Source organism: Vidua macroura, chromosome 12, assembly GCF_024509145.1.
Source record: "Vidua macroura isolate BioBank_ID:100142 chromosome 12, ASM2450914v1, whole genome shotgun sequence".
NCBI classification, from domain to species: Eukaryota; Metazoa; Chordata; class Aves; order Passeriformes; family Viduidae; genus Vidua; species Vidua macroura.
The window spans coordinates 671790-686424 of record NC_071582.1 but is presented as its reverse complement, the minus strand read 5'-3'; the positions used below and the strand labels follow the sequence as shown (position 1 = coordinate 686424).

At 42.2% G+C, this 14635-nt stretch overlaps 1 protein-coding gene across 11 annotated transcripts in view; it reads left to right on the top strand.

The window, feature by feature from the left end:
* The window catches only part of HERC1 (HECT and RLD domain containing E3 ubiquitin protein ligase family member 1), a 102584-nt gene that overhangs the window by 7658 nt on the left and 80291 nt on the right, over positions 1-14635 (top strand). Inside the window, exon 1 of one of the 11 annotated variants that reach the window (XM_053987966.1) lies at positions 12023-12130. The exons of the other annotated variants lie outside the window; for them this stretch is intronic. The gene's annotated coding sequence lies outside the window, so the exon portion shown is untranslated. Of the gene's footprint in view, positions 1-12022; positions 12131-14635 lie in introns of those variants that run through there. 11 annotated transcript variants of the gene reach the window in all.

The window sequence follows — 14635 nt, the reverse complement described above, 5'->3', positions numbered from 1 at the left end:
CACTGGGATCCAGTGGCTGTCCTTTGTTTCCTGTCCTATATTGGCCCACAGTCCTTCTCCCATGTCACGTTTCTTTGTTAAACTATTGTGCACCGCAGCCTGATTTCTCATGCTGTAAAAACCATTATTTTCAGATAGAGGAGAACATCTAGATTTGAATTAAGTCTGACCCTGAGCTCTCTGAAGGAGAGGGTTATGCATGTCTGCCAGATGCTCTTCTGAAGGAGCTTTGACCTATGCTGCACTCTCTCTCAATTTAGAGCTAAGCATTCCTGTCTTTGCAAAACCTGAAAATCCTTCTCAGTGGCCTGCTTCAAAGGAAGAGCCCATGTCTGTGCTCTTTTCATTGCTGTAGGCTTTCTATCTGTTCTGCCTCAGTTTGGGCATGGCTGTGGATCCTGGGGCATGTTAGAGCAGCTAGGAATGGAATGAACTTTGGTTTCAAAATTCAAATGTCCCGCATCAGTGTGTGGAAAGATGGACAGGCAGATACCTGCCCTCCCTGTTATTTCGCTATTGTTTTGCCTAGTTGTCTTCCTGCTCCATGTGCTTGATGGCCTAATCTCTTTTCCAGTGCCCAGCTCTGCTACAGTTTCATCCCCATAATTCCCTGGTAGGGCATGGGATCATAAGATAAACCCTAAGGGCTGGGTGTGTGCAGGGGTCCTGGAAGAGAGGTGCTGGAGAGCATCACTACAGGTCCTCACACTGTTTCTGCCCAAGAGTTTCCAGTAATGGATAACCAGCAAGCAGAGTACTCTGGGTATGATGGGTATTGTGTCAGGGAGCTTCCTTTTTGCCCAGGCCACCAGGACTACACTTCTGCTTTTGGAAAGGCCTGGTGTAAGTGATCACTCTCTCTTTCACTAATCCTACCAGTGTATTTATAAAAGATTTCCACTTAATACTCTGTCCTTTGAATCTGGAGGCAAGACCCAGCAATATTTCTTCAGACTACCTTGTCTTTCAAATCCTGAGCAGGGGTTTCCTCTGAGCATTCTCAATCCATACGTCCCATTACTTTTCTGCAAACTACTGCTGCTGCAAATGGTACTTCTGCATTACCTTCCCGTAGTGTTGATTCCTTGTTTTCACAGTAGCATTTCAGCTTTTAATTCAAGGAGGACACGCTTACATGAAGTGTGCAATGTAATAGAAAATGTTGTCCATGTTGCTTCAACTGCCTTGATGCTTTTGGTTTAGCTGGGTCATGACTGTTGCATCGCTTCTGAACTATGGCCAAAGTAAATGACTGAGATTTTTTTGTTTTGTCTTCTCATGAACTTTAAAAATTGTTCTTCCAACAGCACATGAACGATAATATTAATTTATATTGTTTTATTCAACTGCTGCATTGAAAGGATGACATCCGTTTTGGTTTTAATTCCTTTGGCGTATGTTTCTTAAGACACCTGTTACATGGAAGAAGAGCTAAGGACATTTCTTGGAGTAGCATTTCCAGGTATTAAAATAGTTTGTTCTCTGCTGTGTATAGCTATACACCCAACAGAAAGCTTGTGAATGATGGTGGGTCAGTTAGAATCCCGGCACTGAAAATATTGCAGACAAAATAAAATACCAAACTGTCTCACTCCTGTGCCTCCCCCAGCTTCTCTGTTATACTCAGCCGATGCTGGAGCTTCTCATTTGTCCAAGGAGGTGAATGAGCACTGAAGTGGGACACGTTGCCTTTCCAACCACCTGATCACAGTGTTCCACTAGAGCTCCTCCATGCCAGCCTAAAGGAGACGTGTCCCCCCTGGCAGTGCGAGGCAGTGGCTGCTGCACTGGTCATGTTGTGTGTACTGAGCAGAGGCCAACTGGAATAAAGTGTGTTTGCAGCCTGGCTGGCCTTGCAGTGCAATGGGCTGGGTCACATGTTCACATGTCGATGAGAGAGACAGAAATTGGAAAATGTTCTTAAAAAGGGGAGAAGGGTAGTGGATGAGGGCAGCAGGGAAATGACACTGAGGAGAAGCTGGGAGAGGTGGGAAAGGGTCACTGTGTTGGACAGTGTGGGCAGCAAACATTAGGGGAGGTGTAGGAGAAGGCAGTGGTGTGGGCCAATCCACTGTTCTTAGGCATTGTCCATGTACCATGTCCTGGTACCTTCCAGTACAATCGGAGTTTTTATTCTGTGACACCCCACAGCACCAGTAAAGAGATACCTATTTTTGTTCCCATGTCACCAGGCTGAAATTAGCCATTCTGGCACCTGTCTTATCAGTAGGTTTAATTCCATAGCTTAGACTTTGCACCAATATTCAGCACTGAAATACAGATGTGAGAGCAGGACCAAAAAGGATCCCAAAGCCTCTCCTCACTCAAAGGCTGGCACAGCAGGCATCTAATTGTACATTGATATGGCAAACTGTATGTGATAGCAGAGAATAGGAACTTGGTGAGTGCTTCACCTGGAAGCAGGAAACTGACACAAAGAATTTCTAAGGTAATTCAAAAAATGATCTATAAAGTTCAGATAGTGATAACTTACATGCCATCCTAAATATGCAAATTACTCAGAGGATGTATTGATGGGCTGTTCCTTAGGACACCAGCTTGGTTAAACAGGATGCTCTTTGCAGCCCTTTTTGTGCAAAGGGCAGAGCTTTCTATTCATCTAACCAAACATTTCTATATAATGGAACTGCTTTCCATTTCAAAGCAAAACTCGGGGTTATTTTGTGTTTTTCTGTTAGGAGAATTCCAGACTTTTTTTAAACAAACAAAAAGAGAAAACTACTAAAGTGTGTTGGATAGTAGTTTGGCTTCACTCTTGGGAAGAGGAGTGAAAGGTTTTAAATGTTATTTTCCATATGATTCTGTAATTAAATTGATTTAACACTATCTATGTAGAGCTTGATATAGTCCATTTGGAGAAAATTCAAAAGTAGGTATAGGATGGGGTTTTAAATTGTGTAAATTTAAATGGTCTGTTGTGTATTTGCCTTGCTCTTTTTAAACTTTTTTTTTTTTAATTGGTTTTATCAGCTCCTACCGTTTTCATAATTCTCATTGTGGAATTGACTGAAGTGTTTATTAGTGTTTCATGATATAAACGTTTCTTTTATGATCTCTTTTCTGGGTGATTTAGGGCTGAATTAGCTGTGTCAAAGAGGAAATGTCTGTTAGTTGCTCTGTGATTCTGTCTGTCAAGTCCAGGACTTCATGGCACATACAAATCCAGAATATGTGTGGAAAGAACTCTGGGCTTTTGGGTTAAACCCTGGTACTGGAAAAGTTGCTCCATCTCTCTAGGCTTGGTTTTGACCTCTCTGAAATGAAGATGATGATAGCACTCCAAGTGAAAGATTTTTTTTCCAGTATTCATTTGGAAAGTGACCTTTACACTTCTGAGTCTCCCTTGTGAGTGGGTGAGTTCCTTGCCCAGCGGTAGCCAGGTGTTGTGATGGAAGCAGCCCAAGGAGCTGTGTGGGATAGGAAAAAGCAGTTTGGAACTTTACCAGTCCCTTCTACACAGACCACTATGAGCAGGTGTTTCCTTGTAAAAGGAGAATATTAGGTAACATGCTGAACTGAAACACAGCCTGTGCTAGACATATTGGGATGAGAGAACTCTATCCTATTTGTGCATTTTCACCCCCTATCTAAGGGAAAGGATTCTGTTTGAAAAATACTGTGAGATCTCAGAGTGAAAGGTGTGGGAGGGTATTATTTGTCTTGTGGTGTTTGCTAGAAAAAAAAATTGAATGCAAGAACAAATGAATGAGAGGAAATACGAAAATAATGGGAAGAGAAAAACTGCTTTTAGCCTTACAGAGTAGTCATTGATTCATCAAAGCACAAGGATAATTCCTCATTGTACACCTTTCAGACAACAGCTGGAATATTCACTTTGAGTTAAAGACTAGAAAAATGTTAATGAATTGACAGAAGCCAAAGAAAAGTCAGTAAAAAACCCCAGCAGTTAGAGGACTAGACAAATAACTGTTAGGAAAAGGGAGGCAAAAGTAGTGAAATGGTGGAATGGCACATGAGCAAGGAAGACACAGCTGTCAGAATTGAAAAGGAAGATAAACTCGGAGAAAAATCAATTGCTTTTTCAGCAATTGATTCTGAAAGTACAGAAAGAGGAATTCTGGGTTAAAAATAGAGTTGTTAGTTTGGGGTTTTTTTCCCTAAAAAGATTTTTTTGAAAATATGGTTTTTTTTCAAATTTTATCTGGTTTATTCTGAGGAATGATCTAGATAATGTGGAAAAAGAAATTCTTTCTAAAAATGCTAAACAATGCATTTGAATATACTGTACAGACAAAAGGATTTTCAGTATCTTTCAGGCCTTCAGGTTTCATGTGGCACAACCTGAGTACTGTGTGTAATCATGGTCTTGGAATGTTGCTAATTTTGAGGACAGTTCTTATCTTTTTTATGCATTTGTATTCTGCAAAGAAAAACTAAGTCACAGTTATAAAAAAATGCTTTTCCTAGGTGTAGTATTTGTTAATGCCTTTTAGAAGATTATTATATATTCTGACTTTGAAAATTAAATTCTTGATGAAAGAAATGATACATAGCATCTTGCATGGAAAAAATGTGGTAAAGGATAATAATATTTTACATTTGTGCAAAAAGGTTAGAGTAATTTGAAATGGGTCTGTGCCAGTACTTAGATGTGTAACTTCAGAGAGGAATAACAAAGAAGGGGACATAGTTAAGGTCAGATGGCCTCAATGAAAAAAACTGAAGCCTTTTGCTTAACTGAAGCCCTCTAAATAAAGGCTTTTTTTCTGGTTATGGAAATGGGGACTGGATCAATGCTGTGCTTGTGAATTGCATAAACATTAGTCTTTATTTCCTAAACTTTTCACCTATCTTGGATTCCACTGAAGAAACTAGAACAGTGCTTTCTCAAAACAGCTCAAGCGTTCCTTTGCTACTGAGCCCAGTTTGATATTATGCAACTCTCTGTGAATATTAACAGGTGCAACCCTGCGGGTGCTCCCTTTTGGGAGGGCTCTGAGGCTGCTGGGGATGTACACAGCTCTTGTGCACTGTATTTGGCAGAGCTTGGGTCCACCCCCCTGTGTCCTGCCAAGAGCAACTGGTCTGTTTGCTCCTGTTGCTCCAGGGCCATGGAAGCTGGATAACCTCTCCACTCGAAATGCAAAAGGACGGGGAGTCTGTTGTAGATGTCGAGCTAAAAAAAATGTACACTGGAGTCTCCAGTAGTAAGCACAGTGGGGTTGTTAGAGCCCTGTGCTGCCCTTTTTCCTTGTTTCCATTTAAAGGTCTTGCTCACTGAGTAGGAAAGGCTACAAGGTGTGGGAGGGGAAAGCAATTGTGACAGGAACTTTTCTTTTCCTGACTGTATTGCTAAAAGCATAGGAAGTGGAGACACACTACAGGGTTGTGCAACAGGGGTTTTTAGATCAGAGCACCAAAATTCACTCATGAGACCCCAAAGGAATTGTGAACAACCCATAAGAATGCAGCTGGGAATGGCAATCCTATGAATAGTACTTTGACCATTGGCCATTCTCTTGTTGATTAGTACCCTCCATTATCTTTATGCATATAAGTATTATTGTGACACAACATTTAAGCTGCACTGGATGCTACCATATTGAGGTAATGAGAATTACTAATCCTCTTGAAGTCCTAGTAACCTGCTTGCCACATATGCTCAAAATGTTTCATACCCATGCATGGATTAGTTTGGAATTAGTCTTGTGTATGAATTCAGTTGTTACTTAGTTGTTCACATATAATTTTTTAAAATTTCCCCAGTATATTATCATTCACTGTCTTCCAGTGCAAACCCCTCTTGATTCCTGTGCCTTTTCCCCAGTTGTTCACTGGAATGTTTCCTGTCTTGGCTTGGCCAAGGACATTTCTGAGGTGTGGAACCTTGATACAAAGCTAGGCTGAGCGAAACAGTTTGAAAAAGTTACCAGCTAGCTAAAGAAAGGGAGGGATGGCCATGGATTGAACTAGTTCTTAAATTTGAGGTTACTTCAGACTGGTTCCTACCCTGCATTTCACAGTTGAGTCCAACAGTAGATGTAGTGACACAACTACCTACAATCCTGTGCTCTGAAGCTGCTGATTATGTGGCACTGATGATTTGTACTGGGGTAAGAGCCAGCTGGCCGTGTGGCTGTGGCTTTAGATTGCTTTCTAATAACTAACACTTGGTATGGCTCAGCTTGATATGAACAGGAAGTGTCAGGCAGAGGAGCTATCACTCCAGAACATGAGTCAGAAGATGAAATACGGACTGACACAGATGCATATATTTCAGTGCCTTCACATTTGGCATCCCTGCCCAGGCAAACGATCTAATAACAGCTCCCCTCACATACCTTGAATCCCCAGGAAAAGAGCCAGTGTTGTCACGATTAACATATAGAAGACATAGGTGAATGGGATTTTTAGCCTAGCTAAAAATAGTTTTTCCATGTACTTCATAGATTGGTGTAGGTTGTCTTTAGTCAAGTTTTTTTAGTGCTTGCAACTGCTCTGTCCACACCTCCTCAGTGACTGCCACAAGCTCCTTTCCTCATCTTTTAATTGGCAAACCCAACTCCCTTTTGCCTCGTAAATTGTGAGCCATGAGAAGAGCCTTGCCGTTGAATGAGCCCTCACAAAGATGATGGCTTTGAGACTGTTTTTATTGGGATAAGTCCACAATACAAGACTCCCCATATTTCTAAACACTAAGAACTTAGCTTTTTTGGGCAAATCTGGGTTCTGTTATGGTTAAGTAACTGCCCAGGCAGATCACTGTGATTTTAATTACTCTTAGGGGTGATAAAGGTATACACAGAGACCTAAATGCAAGAGAGGGTCACCAGTAATAATTTGGTGTCTTCTATCTGATCAAGTTTTGTTCAGTATCATTTGTTCAGATTTGGGATCTTTCTTTTTTTTTTTTCGTTGACCATTTATTAACTGGTGGCACAGAAACATTCAATGTCCTTTGTTGTAATTGTTGGCCCATTTCTGTATAAATTTTTTTCTGAGTCACATCCCAAACCATACAGACTCCTTTCATTGCCATGACAACAGCAAGGCATGCCAATGTTAGCAAAGTCTGCTGGAAAAAGAGAAGTCAGTAAAATCAAAACACAGTTAATTGAGGTATTTCATATATAAATTCCCATTTTCTGTAATGATCCAAAATTATCCTGCATTGTGGAAAAGTAGTTAAGAATAAGCCCTAGATAAATAGCACAGCCTCATGCTGGATGTTGGGTCTTGTCCTAGGCACTGCATTATAAAGAAAGATCTTACAAAAATAGTGAGGGTGGAATTGCTTATAGCCCTGGTGAAATGTTTGGATCAGAAGATAATGAAGAGTTAAATGTGGTTGCTAAAAAAGTAAAGGATAATTACTAACAGTCAGAAGAATGTTTGATATTAAATTGTGCATTGTTCTGTCATTATACCTTTCTCTTCATTGCTTAATATTAAAAGTACATTTGATGGGATTATGTAACAGTACATTTTAAACTAATAAATAATGCAGTAACTCATGCAAAGTAATAGGGAATCATTGATGTAAAATAGGTCTCGTAGAGCTAAATGCTGGAAGAAATCTGCCTTAGTCCAAGTGAAGCTGGGAAGGAGGAAAACTGTAGGTGGGACTTGGGAGGTCTGCATCATGAAGGATTATTTCAGTTTTAAAGAAGAGGTGAGAGCACGGAGATAACAGAGGTACCATCTACAGCCTCCTTTCCCTTGAAACCTTCATAATCAATCACATGGGCTTGCTCTTGGCCTTCCTCTGTGCTTTGAAGGTAAGATGGAAACTATTTTGGAAATAGAAATGGAGGATGAATGTCCTGCAGTCAGGGACATTAGAGGCTGAACTCTTGAGATCTGTAGTTTTGAATACTTCTGGTTGTGCTTGCTGTGAAGGAGGGGGAGAGGATGAATGATGTTGCCTACTGAAAAGCTGCGATTCAAGTATTCCTGGCCTATGTCTAGGGGTGTCCCATAAAACTCTTCTCAATTTTTTTTGTTACGTTCAGCCTGTTAATATATAGCTGCAGGTGGCTGGAGGGCTCATCTTTCCTCTGGTATGTTCTCAGGGTACCCAAATGAGTTTCAGGAGCCCCTGCAATTTCCAAAGGATGCAAGTGCTATGTTTTCATTTAATGATAGTTGACTCTCAGATGAGGTGGCTGAATTGTGGTGACAGCCATTGGTAGTGTCAGAGCAAATGTAGACTTGTTCCCCTTATTTATGTCCTTATTTTCAGACGTCCTGGAGCTACTGTAGGCTAGAATGCTGTTTGCTTTGTTTGGGTTCTCAGTAATTCTGACTATACTTGCCTGCTTAGTACAGAGTGATGGAATAGACCTCCTCATCCTGCATCACTTGCCACGCTGGGTTTTATTGCAGCTTGGAAGCTCCTGAGTCCAGCTGGCTGTAGATGCAGACAGTAGCTCAGGCACTGGGGGTCTAGCTCTGAAGGAGAAATACAGGCTACCCTGGACCGAGTCCCACGGGCTGACCCTCAGCTGGCTGTCAACGGGTGCCTGGATAGCGTGATTAAAATCCCCACCAGGAAGATGGAAGGACTCTTGAGCTGCTGGAATCCAAGTGGGTTTATTGAGGACTGCTCGGAGGAGTAGGGAGGCAGAAATAGGAGCAGGGAGACAACCACACTCAGGGGAGGCAGACTCTGAGAGCCCCGGGGAAGGAGGGGCCAGAGTCTATAACTGGGGAGGGAAGGAGTGCCTAGGGTACAAATGATCCAATGGAAAGAGGGTGTAAAGGATGGGGTAACATAAACTGGGCCAGTGAGGGAAAAGGGAAGGAGTGGTTTACAGAGGGAACCATTAGAAACAAGGAGAACGGGAAACTTTCCACAACTTGGGGAGATGACAGGCATAAACTGACAGGTGATGGGCATGTGCTCATTTGCACTCGGGGGCAGAGGACTCTGGGGAAATGCCTTATGCTAAATGACTGTAGTTTCCCATGGCATTCCCCATGGGCACATCCCACAGAGAAACTGTGGAAGTTGTTTGACTTACCAAAGATTGTAGTTAATATTGTGAAAAATGCATATTTTATGATGGCTTTACGCAATAGTTATAATGAATATTATATGTGTAATGTTGGAAAGTTATGCTGTATTAATTCTCTCAAGTAGTGTGTTGAATGTATTTTTAGGTTATAACACAATGTTAAAATAGAAACTATACTATGTAAGATACTTTTTAACTATCTCAAGAAAGAGATGAGATAATCAAGGAATTCTTCGCACAAAGATAACAATTACAGAAACCCCTAAATTTTCCAGAGGAGAGGAATTTATGGCTTTCCTTATCAACAGAAACTAACTTCTTCAAGCCTGACTGAGACTCAAAGGTGCCTGGGAATTAACAGAAATTTTTTGCCAAGTACCAGACGAAGTTCTTGTTTTAAATAAAATATATGCATAATCATGAAGTGTTTTGTATATGCAACAGGCTGTTGCTTTTAAGGTTATTCCTTTTTTCACAAGGCATGCTTGTCGTGGCTTAAGGGCCTGAGAGCATCCGGACGTCCGTAATTCTTTGCTTTTTATTGTCTTGTAATTGTCCTAACTCTAAATTATTATTACTCTAATTGTATTACTATTTTTATAACCATTTTATTATTATTAAACTTTAAAAATTTTAAAAACCAAGGGATTGGCGTTTTTCACAATATCAAATATTAACAGTTGCTATCTAGTAAACAAGCTTCATGTGAGAATTCACAAAGATGCTATTCATAGCAATAGCTATTCATAGCATTGCAATAGCAGTGGTCCTCCAGTGTAACTTTAATTCTGAGATGAGTGAGCCTCTGGAAACAGCCCCTGCACCTGCATCCAGGCAAATGGCAAGGGGAGAGCCCTTGACTCTCAGTACTGCAGAGTGATTGATGGGCTGGGTAAAGACTTGACAAACAAAACAGGAAACCTTGCGGTTTTGTGAACTCAATATTTAAGCGTAGGTAACTTAAAAGCAGGAGACATTTGCGAACCTAAGAAATTCCTTGAGAATTATACAATGCTTGGCTGCAGGTGGAGCCTGCAAGCCATAAAAGCTGCAGTTAACGATAAGACTTTGTCTTCATGTTGTGACTAATGTGTGTGGGCGTGGGGCATGTGAACTTGAAGAGCACATACTGCTGAGTGTGTCTGTTTATTCTTCCTTCTCTTCTGTGGAATGGCACATCTGCTGGACATGGCTGCACTGAATGTGTTTTCATGTATCTGTTGATTTTTTTTTTTAAGTTTATTTCTTATACAGCATCCTTTTGCTGACATATTTGAAATACTTAAGGAATGTTTTAAAACGTTTTTTATTGTTTACTCCAATTTTGATGGTATTTGTTAGCATAGGTGGTCTCATCAACAAAGAAGCTGCTCATTCACCGTGGAGTTTGACCATGATTTTAGATAAAAGATTAGTTGGTGTAGTTAGAGGTACAAAACAACAAAGAATCTTAGAACTTATTGAACAAAAAATGGGTTGTCTTGACCATCATCTCTGGGTTGATATTACATGGGTAAATTGCTAACAGAGACTTTTTTCTTAATCTGTGACTTTTGGCTTGGTTGAGTCAGACTTTTCAAAGCAAGGCAAGTTTTATTCTGATGCAAAACGCTGTGCATCCCTGAGTTGCCTTTTAGGGGGCAGAATGAAAAGCCCATCAATACCCGGGATGCATCTTCCAAGTGGTAAGTGACATTTAGTCCAATTTTGGTTGGAACTTGTGTCATGAAATGCAACATTCCCTCCAGGGAGCTGAGCTCTACTGTTAGGGACCTCCCCTAACACTTCATTACTCAGAATAAAGCATTAGGGCTAATGAGGAGAGATCCAGGGAACATAGGCAATGGGACAGGAACATAGGATGGGATCTCTGGTCCACTGGCACCGTGTCTGAGCCAGGCATCAACCCATGCCTTGGGAAGGAGCAAGCACAGAGGAAAGTGTCCCCAGATATTGCAGGGCTTTCTGTGGGCCGGGGCATTTTTCAACCAGAGGAGATAGCTTTGGTAAACTGATGGATTTTTCTTTCCTGTATTTTCCCAGTCTCTTTTTGAGTCCAGGTAAACTTCTACTACATTTTGTCCTGCATCAAGGTGTTCTACAGCTTAATTATATATGCATGAATAAGTAGCAATTCTTTTCCTTGTTCTGAATTTTTCACTTACTAGTTCCTCTGTTATCTTCTAGCTCTTCCACTGGAAGAGCCTAAACAATTATTCCCTGTTCACCTATTTCACATCACCAGTCTTTGTAAGCTTCCATTGTATTCCTGCTGTAGGGTGATGCACTGAAACATATGCAGTCCCTTCTTGCAGAGTTTTCCTCTTGATTCTTGTCAGATTTCCCATTTACTTAATCGATGAATGTCTACTGATTCAGTCACGACGTCCATAATATTGTATGGACTTCACCAATTCACGTGGGTATAACTGAGATTTCTCATTATGTTGTTTCTTGCCGCTGTGGCCTCGCTCGTCTTGGTGTGCTGTTGTTGCTGCCACCATCTAAGCCTGTGACAGTGTTCACTGTATCCTTTATCCTTCTTTAGACTTGGAATTTCATCCCTCAGCGACAGTTTTACTATTTGTTGTTACGTTGTTCATGTTGTTTAAGCAAACGCTTTAGTACGCTCCTGCTTGTCCACTAATGTGATTCGTTCTGCCTTTTCTGCACTGTTTGTCGCTGCACACGGCATCCATTTCTCTTCTTTTCACTGACTGTCCCGTACACCAATTCCATCAGGCTCCCGGCCTAACCTAGGCGCTTCGTTTCCCCGACCTGTTCCTTTGGTCGTTTTTGTGCAGAAGCCTTTGTGTGCCGTGCCTCACGGTCGCGGAAGGGCAGTGAGCCGCGCTGCCCGCGCTCCCGCTGCCCGCGCGCTCCCGCTCCCGCCTCGGCGGCGAGCCGCGCGTGCCCGCGCGCGGGAGGCCGGGAGCGGCCGGCGCTCTCGCGAGAGCCGCGCGGTAGCCCCGCGAGATCGGCGGCTCCCTGCCCGCGTCATGTTTTCCCTGTGACAATCTGGGTCGGGAGGACGCGGCTCCCGCCGGGATCTCCGCGCTCCGCTCTGCGCGCCTCGCCCGCCCCGCGGGGCTCCCGGGCCGAGCGCCGCCGCCTCCCGCCGCCGCTGCCCGGTGAGCGCGCGGCCGCGTGGCGCTGAGGAGCGCGGGCAGGGGCGGGAGGCCTGGGCGAGCCCAGGGCCGGGGTGGCTCTCCCCGCGCCCTCCCCGCCCGACAGCACCGCAGGGCCGCGGCTGCAGCCGCGGGCGTCCCGGAGCCGGGGAAGGTGCGGGCGGCCGTGAGGACAAGGGGAGGCAGGTGGGGCCGGTCCGGTGTCACTGCCCTGTTGCTGAGGGTGGGAGAAGGAAGGGCGTCCTCCGGCAGCTCTTTCTCCCTTCGTGGGGGCTTTTTGTATCTTTTCAAAGCGGTATAAACTGTACGAATTCTGCATTGTGCTTCGGCTGAGGTCCTCGGAGCCTGTGATTTTTTCCCCATGAACGTCGTGAATGCGGTTGTAGTGTGGCCGCGCATTTTCCTCTAAATATTAAATGCATCTGTGGCTACGTGCATGTCAGGTGGACCCGGCAGGTGTCACACAATTCAGTCTGAAATTTGTCATGTTTGCCTTCATCAGCTGTGTGCATGACTGTAGGTAGGCGTTCCTTGTATCTCCAGACCTGTCATCTGAATTGCACCGTCTTCCCATGGCATATTTGTTGGCTCCTGCTTGCAATACTGAAGCATTATATGTATACTTTTACTTAGAGATTATTTATTTTGTCTTTTAAAGTGAAGTCCTAGCAGGTGTTTTGTTGTTGTCTTTTTTTTTTTTTTTAATTGCATATGAATAATTTCATTGAGATGCTGCTGTACACAAGCTGCTTTTCATGTTTTTTAAAGGGCAGAATCCTATTGTTATGCCCTCTCCCTTTCACAGTATATAGGAGAGGTTTAGTGCAGTTGAAACATTTTAATTTGTGTTGCCACATATCTAAGCTGATTGTTTCCCCAGGAGTGGTGTAATTTCCTGTAGCTGGAACCGTGTGCTCTATATACACCTTTACATGTCCTGTATGTATCTCTATATGTACACGTGTATATTGTCTTATGAGGTTGATCAGATTTGTAGTTTAGCAGCTATGCTGGTATTTCATAATAAAACCTCAGTTTACATGTGCCGAATTTAATGCTCCTTGTTAGAGACCCCATATATACCACATCTGCTCCACTGGGATGTGGGACTGTGGAGGACTTTGATCTCAGGGTTAAGTCTCGCATAGTTTTGGAGAAAAACATAATAGGTATTTAATGTGGAAAGGTAGACTGTATACCTGGTCAGTCTACTACTGCTTCCCCATTCTGAGAGGAATCTGTTTTTTGCGTGAAAGGTTAAAAGCTGTACAATGTTGTGCTACAGGACAGAATAGCATTGCTAGTCTCCTGTGTCCTTGCACCTGTGAGGAATTTGTTAGGTGGCTGTATCACAGTGGTTGTGTTTTAAAATGAAACATCTTAAAGCTTTTTGTCTCCGAGTGCAAACCTGTAGTGAGGTCTTCCTCTCTGATCCCGTGTTCTTATGTAAATATGTCATGTATGTTTTGTTCTTTGAACAGTAAGACTAAACTAGTTTTTGGGGCTGGAAGTATGTAAGTTGAAGGGGCAGTGGGAGTCTTGAAATTTTTTTTTGGAAACTGTGTAAAGGAGGTGTTTATCTAGTTGTTAATTAAGCATAGGGATGTCAAGTCTTATTTTTGCTGAGAGATTGCTTGGCATAGTAAGAACATAACACAGTATTTTTTAATTCACTTAATCTGTGAATTGAAAAATAGTTTAACAGTGAAAACTTGTTCTGCTGTTTCAGAACTGAATTAAATGGATAGTAGTTGATTAGGAAACAGCTTGTTTGACTTGACTAAAGATCTTTATTGGGTTTTGTCTTTAGTTTACCAATCTGAGGTAGCCATAAACTTTATTTTTTAAAGGAAACAGTACAGGGGTGCTCTGCGTATTTTAAATTATCAGTAATGACTGGAGTAGGACCATTTTAGAGATGGGGAAAGCTACATGTGAAATTAGCAATATTATTTGTGTTTCAGTAGTAAAATTATGTATGTTTAAGTACTTTTGCTTAGGCCGTTAAGACACATGTAATATTCCAATTTTTCTTTCTGTTTTTAGTGTTTTATTCTTGTAATACTCATGGGGTAGAGATGCACTTATCCCCATTTTAAAAATAAGTAATGGAGACAGAAATGATATGTGTTTTAGGTAGACTTGGTGGAGCAGGCATTTGATTTCTGGTCGTGGGTTGTTAGGAAGTCATTAGCCTTTCAAAGCAGTGGTCTTAGATCCTCTACAGATACTTAATCTTCTTCTGTTCATGTAACTCGAGAGATTTTTTTATCTTGTACTGGTGTGTTTTAGTTAAAAGTAGGATGCAATTCTCTATGGCTGCTTTGACTTCCTGCGGTCAAAGTCGTGGTAGTGAGTGGTGAGTACTGTGCTGGTTGTGTTTGCCGGGATTGGCTCTCAGAAGTACTCAAGCTCTGAAATTGCTGCCAGGGTTTCTTTTTGTCTGTCTCCCTTTTAGTGACCGAGAGTCAAGTGGAACATTCAAATCTAGTAGGTGTTAGTTCTTTA